This window comes from Micromys minutus (assembly GCF_963924665.1).
Source record: "Micromys minutus genome assembly, chromosome: 31".
NCBI lineage: Eukaryota > Metazoa > Chordata > Mammalia > Rodentia > Muridae > Micromys > Micromys minutus.
Genome location: NC_137966.1, coordinates 21,996,326 through 22,002,996, shown reverse-complemented (window position 1 = coordinate 22,002,996; position 6,671 = coordinate 21,996,326). Strand labels below are relative to the sequence as shown.

Here is a 6,671-nt window from a genome sequence, read left to right as displayed (position 1 = left end):
GGGATGCAAAGGAAGCCCACAGCATTCCACCAAGTGCTAATTGGTGCACTGAAGAGAAAGAACCATGAGAAAAGATTAGAGGGGACAGTGACTAGAGAACACACAGGGACAGAGATGCCCAGCATTCAGAAAAGTAAAATTTTCAATGCCTGGCACTCAAACTACATCCCTGACTGTAAGAGATGAATTTTAACATTAAGGTAAATAGTTAGGGAAAATGTCATGTTAACTGTACTCCAAAAGATACACCTTCCTAACCCTGACCAAAATGAACTAGGGTAATGAAAACACCTAGAAAGAGATGTAGTATGCTTACACTAGCCAGGAGAGAATGGGGTAAGTACGCTAGTGAAAGGATAAAAAATACAGCCTAACCCTATGACCTCAAGGAGTTAGAAATTTAAAAATACTGTCTCACTCTAAAGGAGCCCTAACTCCTGCTCCTAAGAAGCCTTAAATACCTCAAATTCCAGACCCTGCTCTCTGCCAGTAAATAGGTAAAAGGTCACACTTCTTGCTGTTCCAGAGCCTGCTTTCTGTATGAAACTGGGTGAACGGGCATAGGACAGGCCCTTGGATACTCGAGCTGGGCCTAGTAAGTTAACAGGAGATAAGCTGACTAACCGCTTATCTGGCTTCTGTAAACTGCTCACACCATAGAAGCCCCCCATCCCTAGCGACCTATATTAACTGCCATTTGTCACCCCCACCCAGGAGTCCACGCAAATGCAGACCTCTAAGACTATAGGGAACTGATTGGTCCATGAAGCACAGGCTTAGATGATTTTAAATGATTGGTTTATGATTGGTGGGCTTTGCTATGATTGGTTTGTAATTCTCAGGCTTTTGCTATGAAATGATTGGTTTGTGATTCACGGGCTTTGTTGTGAATCCTATAAAAGCTCTCCCGATTCTGCACTCAGGGTTTGCAGTCCTCTACCCTTGATGGCGTACGACTGTGGGCCCCACCACACTTGGGATAAAAATCCTCTTGCTGTTTGCATCAAGACCACTTCTCCTGAGTGATTTGGGGTGGCGCCTCTCCTGGGACAGAACGTGAGGGTCCTCACTTTGAGGGTCTTTCACTAGTCATACATTGTGGATTGCAGAGCATGTTACCATGGGTAGAGTTCATTTCATGAAAATATGTGGGTCAGTCCATCAAGAGGACATAACAATATGTCTAGCACATAGAAGAATTTTTTACATCAGAATTTACAACGTCAACTGGGTAGAATGTCACAGAAAAATAGACAAGTCCATAATCATGGTTGGAACTCTCTCCATAAATTAATATAACCAGAGGTTAGAAAATGAACAGGCTTTCAGCAGGGTCAAACGGAGTCATCAATCAACCTGTCTAACTAATGCTTATAGGAAAATTGGCACTGGTTAAGAGCCACTACTACTTTTCCAAAGGTTAAGAACACACACCATGTTTTCAAAAGACCTGAGTTTAATTCCAAACACTCACAAAAAACAATGCAGTAAACCTACAACTCCAATTCCAAGGGATCCCACACCTCTGACCTCTGCAGGCACCTGTACTCACGTGCACATGCCTGCACACAGACATCCACGCACATACATAATTTAAAATGATAAAGTTGTTTTTAACTGAGTCATGTCTCACATGCCTATATACAAAATTAATCAAAATGGATCACAAGCTTAGGCATAAATGTGACATTTCTCAAGAAAACAAAACCAAACAGAATGAAATCTTTGCAACCTTGGTTTCTCAGTCATGACACCAAAAGCAAGACCCACTGGGCGGGGGCTGGGGGGGGCTGGGGGGACTGGGGGGGGCTGGGGGTGGCTGGGGGCCATTGTTCTTGGCCAAGTTTAAAATGTTGGGCCTTCAAGGACATTGCTATGAAAATGAAAGCAGAGCCACCAACTGGGGCAAAGTGTTTGTGAGACAGAGAACTGGCCAAGGGTTTGTGTCCTTTTTTAAAGCAACCCTGAAGACTCAAAAGGAAGTTAGGCTGCTGAGATGACTCAGCAGAAAAAGGCAGCACAGGGTGAGCTTGATGACCTGGGTCTCATTCTCTGGGATCCATTAAAGGGATGACTTCAGTGCTGCCTGCTGAGGTGCACACACACACACACACACACACACACACAGACACACACACATACACATACACACACACACATACACACACACACACACACACACGCACACACATATACATACACACACACACACACACACACACACACACACACGCACACACATATACATACACACACACATACACATACACACACACACACACACACATACACACACATATATGGGTTTGTGTGTGTATACAGTAACAATATATTATATATAATGTATATATACAGTAATAAAAATAAGTTTATTTAAAAGACTGAAATAAGAAAACAATGCTTCTTAAGTGAGCAAAAACAATTTAGCAGGCACTTAAATTAAAAGCACATCTGTTATATAGACTAAGCAGATTATATTTAGGATTATATGTATTTACATATATGCATGGAATAAGAGTTAATGAAGAAAAAAGGCCATGAATTTGAAAGACAGCAAAGAAGGGAATATGGGAGGATTTGAAGGGAGGACAGGGAAGGAAAGAAATTTGCAATTATATTATAACCTTTTAAAAAGTAATATATATTATATATATTATATATACAAATATAATATATATGTCTCTGTGTATGTACACATATAATCGCATGACACATACGAAGGTGTTCCTAACGGCACTGGCTATTAGGGAGAAGCAAGTGAGCACTAGGACTTACATTACCGTCCTACCCTAACAGCTACAAGTTGCTATAGTAAAATCACATGCACTTATGATGCAGTCATTGCTCATCTAGCTATTCACTCAAGAGACATGAAAGTCTGTGTCCACGCAAAGTCACTTGTCCTGTGGGCTAAGGCCAGTTCTACTCCACCCCAGCCACTGACCTTCCTTGGCTGTGGTTCCATGGTCCTGCATCTTCGGGTACTAACTTCTGACCCAGTTTCCTTTTTGTTTCTATGATAAAACACTGGCCAAAGCCAACTTGCAGGGAGGAAAGGGCTACTTGGCTTACAAGTTCTACTTTGTCATCAACGGAAACCAGGGACAAGAGCTTGAGACAAAGACATGGAAGCAGGAAGTGGTGCAGGGTCCACAGAGAAACTAAACTCATTGGGTTGCCTCTTCTGGCTCATTCAGCTTCCTTTCTTATACAACCCAAGCCCACATGCCCAGGGATGGCACTGCCCACAGTGGGCTAGTCCCTCTAAACCTATCAACAATTGAGAAAATGACATACCTACAGATGTGCCCACAAAACAATCTGATCAAAGGGAACTCCTCGACTGAGTGCGTAGATACCACAAAAACCATGACTCGGATGTGCCACAAGCTCATGCTGCTTCGGATGGAGCTGGATTTAATGAGATCCTGTGCTCATGTTGCTAAGCAGAGTAGTCAGGTAGGAAAGAGCACACTGGCCACTGGGATTCCAGCTGAAATGTTGCTATTCATAAAAACTGTGTGACACTGTTTACCTCACAGCAGTACATCATCCCAACCCTAGGAAGGAGCAAGAGGCAGCACAGATGAAAGACAATGTTCCTAAGACCAAATATGCCTCCCATTCATTTGGTGATCCTGAATGATGGTCTTGATTTCCTTTGGTTCTTTTTTTTCCTGGACCACTCTAGGACTTCAGTTGTCACATAGGTGTTATTGAGGACAGGTCCGACGAGTTCCCAACATGGGTGACTGGCCTTGGCATATGGAGGTATTTTTAGCCGTTGATCTCCAAGCATAGACAGATGTTTCTCTGTTGTTCGCGGTGGGGTGTCTCCTTGAAGTATGCCCTGTTACCCACATTTGGCCTCCAGAACAGCTTGTAGGAGAAGCAACACCACTCTAGATAATTTCAATAATTTTGACTTTAGAGAAACTAGTTTTTATTCACCTCAAAGTGAAGGAACATTATGCTGCCTTAGAAAGAAGATGTGTTTTCTGAAAGTGACCTAAACAGCAAATTTAGCTTCATCATTGAAATTTTTCTAAAGATACAGATGGGTTTTTCCTGAAGAAATAAAGTAAAAAAAATTAACTCTACATGGGAGGGGAGGAAGAACAAATAGTCAAGACCCCAATTTCTTTGTCAGCGTTGGCCAAGTGGGTAGTTAAGTCTTCGAGCCTTTCGGCACTTCACATGAACTCTAAGAATCACTTTTCCTTTTGCTGAGCAAAAATTATTTTCGTAACACCAGGAAATTATCTACAGACTGCATCATCTCCTTAGGCTCCCTTCTTAAATGCTGACTTTTGTCTCTATATCTCCGTTATACAAAAACAGTCACACCTCTGCTATCAGGTGAACTGTGATTGTACCCTTGGCTACTCAGGACCACCCTGTTATAATATCCCTCAGATCTGAAACCTCTTCAGTGTGTACAAGAAGAGTTCTCAGGCTGATTGCCTATTCCTTCTGCTTGAATTCTCATCATTACCTGCTTCAAAGTAGGAATAATAAGGTCTGTGCACGGCTCAGTTAGTGGAGCACCCCCAAAACTCCAGGTTCCAGTCCCAGCACTGCATACATTAGGTACGGTGATATACACCTCAGATCTCAGCATTCAAGAGGCCAAAGTAGGAGGACCAAAAGTTCAAGGGTGAGTTCCACCGGTAGGGGGAGCGGAGAGCGGACCCCAGAGAGCCCTACCGCTGCTGCCTGCCTAGTCACCATCACACCCTGGACGAGTCTCAGCCATCACGGCAGGCCCCAGTCACCATCACCGCAATCAGGAGCAGGGAGGCCGAGACCCAGCAGCCGCCTCCCCCCGTCCCCCCCCCCCACCGCCTCCCTCAGCGCCGCCGGCACCAAGCCCGGCTCCACGGGCAGCGGCGCGGGTAGTGGCATCCCGGGTGGCCTCACATCCGCGGCGCCCGCTGGCGGGGACAAGAAGGTCATCGCAACAAAGGTTTTGGGAACAGTAAAATGGTTCAGTGTAAGGAACGGATACGGTTTCATCAACAGGAATGACACCAAGGAAGACGTATTTGTACACCAGACTGCCATAAAGAAGAATAACCCCAGAAAGTATCTTCGCAGTGTAGGCGATGGAGAGACTGTGGAGTTTGGTGTTGTTGAAGGAGAAAAAGGTGTGGAGGCAGCAAATGTTACAGGCCCTGGTGGAGTTCCAGTTCAAGGCAGTAAATATGCAGCAGACTGTAACCATTATAGACGCTATCCACGTTGTAGGAGTCCTCCACGCAATTACCAGAATAGTGAGAGTGGGGAAAAGAAGGAGGGGTCGGAAAGTGCTCCTGAAGGCCAGGCCCAACAACGCCGGCCCTATCGCAGGCGAAGGTTCCCACCTTACTACATGCGGAGACCCTATGCGCGTCGACCACAGTATTCCAACCCCCCTGTGCAAGGAGAAGTGATGGAGGGTGCTGACAACCAGGGTGCAGGAGAGCAAGGTAGACCAGTGAGACAGAATATGGACGGGGTTATAGACCACGATTCCGCAGGGGCCCTCCTCGCCAAAGACAGCCTAGAGAGGATGGCAATGAAGAGGACAAAGAAAATCAAGGAGATGAGACCCAAGGTCAGCAGCCACCTCAACGTCGGTATCGCCGCAACTTCAACTACCAACGCAGACACCCAGAGAACCCTAAACCTCAAGATGGCAAAGAGACACATCCGCTCCCGAGGCTGAGCAGGGCGGGGCTGAGTAAATGCCGACTTACGATCTCTACCATCATCTGGTTTGGTCATCCAGCAATAAGAAATGAACAAAGATTGGAGCTGAAGACCTTAAGTGCTTGCTTTTTGCCCATTGACCAGCTACACTAGAACTATCTGCATTATCTATGCAGCATGGGGTTTTTATTATTTTTACCTAAAGATGTCTCTTTTTGGTAATAACAAACGTTTTTTTAAGAAAAAAAAAAGGTCTGGTTTTTCTCAATACACCTTTAACGGTTTTTAAATTGTTTCATATCTGGTCAAGTTGAGATTTTTAAGAACTTCATTTTTAATTTGTAATAAAGTTTACAACTTGATTTTTTTTTTCAAAAAAAAAAGTCAACAAACTGCAAACACCTGTTAATAAAGGTCTTAAATTAAAAAAAAAAAAAAAAAAAAAGTTCAAGGGTATCCTTAGCTACAATGCCAGTTTGAGGCCAACCTGTGATACATGAGACTGTCTCAAAATTAATTAATTAATTAAGAATATATGTGACAGAAACTATAGGTAAGAAAGTCAATGGAAGTTAGATGACTCAAATACAGTATTGATCACTGAGGCTCTGCCAGCATTGAGCATCTAAAGGAAATCCGGCACCATGGCTCCCCAAGAAAGAGACAACAGCTTCTGCTTAAATCACTCTCTTTCTGCAAAACAGCCTCCAGGAGTTCTCCAGCCCCTCTATGCTGGTGGGATGGTGAATCAGTCAGGAGAGAGAAGATGAACTGAAAGAGGTCCAGCTGCCCAGGACTGACTCCCTGGCCACATCCACCTGAGGCAAAAAGATTCTAACTCTGCCATTAAGGAACCAAAGAGTCAGCCAAGATGCTCCACAGAAAAAATGATTTCAAGGGCAAAGGGCAGCTGGGGAGACAGCTCAGCAAAGTGTCTGACTCACAAGCATGAGGGTCAGGAGTCCCAGGCCAGCCAGGGT

General features: G+C 44.4%; 1 pseudogene across 1 annotated transcript; it reads left to right on the top strand.

The window, feature by feature from the left end:
- The first annotated feature begins 3,369 nt into the window (after nucleotides 1–3,369).
- On the top strand, nucleotides 3,370–5,726 carry LOC308440445 (Y-box-binding protein 1-like; annotated as a pseudogene). Its single transcript has 2 exons — nucleotides 3,370–3,459; nucleotides 4,675–5,726. The product of its transcript is annotated as a Y-box-binding protein 1-like (transcript).
- The last annotated feature ends 945 nt before the right edge of the window (nucleotides 5,727–6,671 follow it).